Genomic DNA, 3,439 nt, shown 5'->3' with positions numbered 1-3,439 from the left:
ATTTTTTGATCATTTGTAATATTTCAATTCCTAAACAGTATTGTTATATTGTTAAGTAAAACTATTAAAAATAATTTTTGTTAAATGAAATAGATCTGGATAAGGACTAAAATGGAAATAAGGAAAAAATATATATACGTATATATATATATATGGTAACGATATATAACGAAGCTCCCGTTCCACCACATCCCAAAGATGCTCTATTGGGTTGAGATCTGGTGACTTTTTAGTACAGTGCCATTTTAATACAGTGAACTCATTGTCATGTCCAAGAAACCACTTTGAAATTATTCGAGCTTTGTGACATGGTGCATTATCCTGCTGGAAGTAGCCATCAGAGGATGGGTACATTGTGGTCATAAAGGGATGGACATGGTCAGAAACAATGCTCAGGTAGGCTGTGGCATTTAAACCATGCCCAATTGGCACTAAGGGGCCTAAAGTGTGCCAAGAAAACATCCCCCACACCATTACACCACCACCACCAGCCTGCACAGTGGTAACAAGGCATGATGGATCCATGTTCTCATTCTGTTTACGCCAAATTTTGACTCTACCATCTGAATGTCTCAACAGAAATCGAGACTCATCAGACCAGGCAACATTTTTCCAGTCTTCAACTGTCCAATTTTGGTGAGCTCGTGCAAATTGTAGCCTCTTTTTCCTATCTGTAGTGGAGATGAGTGGTACCCGGTGGGGTCTTCTGCTGTTGTAGCCCATCCGCCTCAAGGTTGTGCGTGTTGTGGCTTCACAAATTCTTTGCTGCATACCTCGGTTGTAACGAGTGGTTATTTCAGTCAAAGTTGCTCTTCTATCAGCTTGAATCAGTCGGCCCATTCTCCTCTGACCTCTAGCATCAACAAGGCGTTTTCGCCCACAGGACTGCCGCATACTAGATGTTTTTCCCTTTTCACTCCAGGACCACACCCCTAAATGCATTGAAGCAACTGCCATGTGATTAGTGGATTAGATAATTGCAATAATGAGAAATTGAACAGGTGTTCCTAATAATCCTTTAGGTGAGTGTATATACCGATCAGGCATAACATTATGACAACATTATATCCATCCTTCGGATGAGACGTTAAACCGAGTTCCTGACTCTCTGTGGTCATTAAAAATCCCAGAATGTCCTTTGTAAAAAAGAGTAGGCATCCTGCCCAAATTTGCCCATTGGCCTCTGTCCATCATGGCCTCCTAATCATCCCCATTTATTGATTGGCTTCATCATACTGTCTTCTCTCCACCAATAAGCTGGTGTGTGGTGGACGTTCTGGCGCAATATGGCTGCTGTCGCATCATCCAGGTGGATGCTGCACATAGGTGGTGGTTGAGGAGATTCCCCCCTTCTGTAAAGCGTTTTGAGTTCCGAGAAAAGTGCTATATAAATGTAACAAATTATTACTGACAGGTGCAGTGAATAACACTGATCATCTCTTCATCACAGCACCTGTTAGTGGGTGGAATATATCAGGCAGCAAGCAAACATTTTGTCGTCAAAGTTGATGTTTTAGAAGCAGGAAAAATGGGCAAGCTTTAGGATTTTAACAAGTTTGACAAGGGCCAAATAGTGATGGCAACTGGGTCAGAGCATCTCCAAAACTCCATAAAAAGCATCTCTTGTGGGGTGTTCCCGGTCTGCAGTGGTCAGTATCTATCAAAAGTGGTCCGGGGAAGAAACAGTGGTGAACCGGCGACAGGGTCATGGGCGGCCAAGGCTCTTTGATGCACGTGGGGCGCGAAGGCTGGCCCGTGTGGTCCGATCAAACAGACGAGCTACTGTAGCTCAAATTGCTCAAGAAGTTAATGCTGGTTCTGATTGAAAGGTGTCAGAATACACAATGCATCGCAGTTTGTTGCGTATGGGGCTGCTTAGCCGCAGACCAGTCAGGGTGCCCATGCTGACCCCTGTCCACTGCCGAAAGCGCCAACAATTGGCGCGTGAGCATCAGTATGCACTATGGGAAGAAGGCAAGCTGGTGGAGGCAGTGTGATGGTTTGTGCAATGTTCTGCTGGGAAACCTTAGGTCCTGCCATCCATGTGGATGTTACTTTGACACGTACCACCTACCTAAGCATTGTTGCAGACCATGAACATCCTTTCATGGAAACGGTATTCCCTGGTGGCTGTGGCCTCTTTCAGCAGGATAATGCACCCTGCCACAAAGCAAAAATGGTTCAGGAATGGTTTGAGGAGCACAGAGTTTGAGGTGTTGACTTGGCCTCCGAATTTCCCAGATCTCAATCCAATCGAGCATCTGTGGGATGCTAAACCTAAAAGTCCGATCCATGGAGGCCCCACCTCCCAACTCACAGGACTTAAAGGATCTGTTGCTAACATATTAGCGCCAGATACCACACCATACCTTCAGGGGTCTAATGGAGTTCATACCTTGACTGACCATTAATATGCTAATGTATGGTTTCTTTCTCTGCTGCTCTGAGACCCATGGCCTGATGGTTTCCATGCACTCAAGTCTGATGTTTCAACCCATCGTACGTGTGTGTCGGTTCACTTTCAGCAGGTCGTGTGTTCAGGCAACCCACAGCTGATGGACGTGTGAGAAGAAAGGTCATGCAGACCAAAACCAATAGTTTCCTGTTTCCTCCAGGGCACTTAAATCAGCAGGGGTCAAAGGTCAGGGTTCAAACTGTTGAAAAGTGAACTGAATTTATAAAGCAGTTACTTCAGTCAAACGGGAGCAGGCAGACAGTATGTTGAAGCAATCATGGATGATATTCAGGAGAGCTCTCATGAATAAGCCGTTTCAGCTCCAGCTCCAGCTCCATGATGGATTTTTGCCGCCATGTGAGGTTAAACTAATACACTTGATTCAATTAATCCAGCGATGACTGATTATTGTTGAATCAGATGTGTTAGTTCAAGGCTGGAACAAATTATGCTGTCGTAGGGTCCCAGAGGACAAGAGTTGAAAACCACTGGAACAGACACGAGACGTCTGATCTTCTATAGGACTCCAATGTACAGTAAAACACAGAGGTTTTGTGTTTAAATCAAGAGAAAACCACATTTCCACCCGAACCTCTCTGAGAGTAATCATTTGAAGTCATTTTTCTGCTTCAGTGCTTTGTTAACTGCTCGTATAATGGCTCTCTTCAATCTTTTATTTATTTTTGAGCATCTAGTACAAATGTTCGTACAGAGTGGTACATATTTCCTTTATAGACTCTTCTACTGCATGTAGAAAAGGGTTTATGCATTTGATCTTTCTAATGTTGGAAATAAATACTAACAATTTTAGATTAATGGCATTTATATTAGAAAGAAGGCTGTGAGTTTGACCTCTGAGTGTTTATCAGAGTAGCCCAGACTCCCTGTTAGCGCTTGAAGCATTCTGGTTTGTGTCCAAGTGTTGATCTCGTTCACTCACCGTGTAGAAGTATGTGAGTCCAGTCCAAAGCTCACAGGAGAGAT

This window comes from Gobio gobio, assembly GCF_949357685.1.
Source record: "Gobio gobio genome assembly, chromosome: 5".
Lineage (NCBI taxonomy): Eukaryota > Metazoa > Chordata > Actinopteri > Cypriniformes > Gobionidae > Gobio > Gobio gobio.
This window is presented reverse-complemented; position numbering follows the sequence as displayed.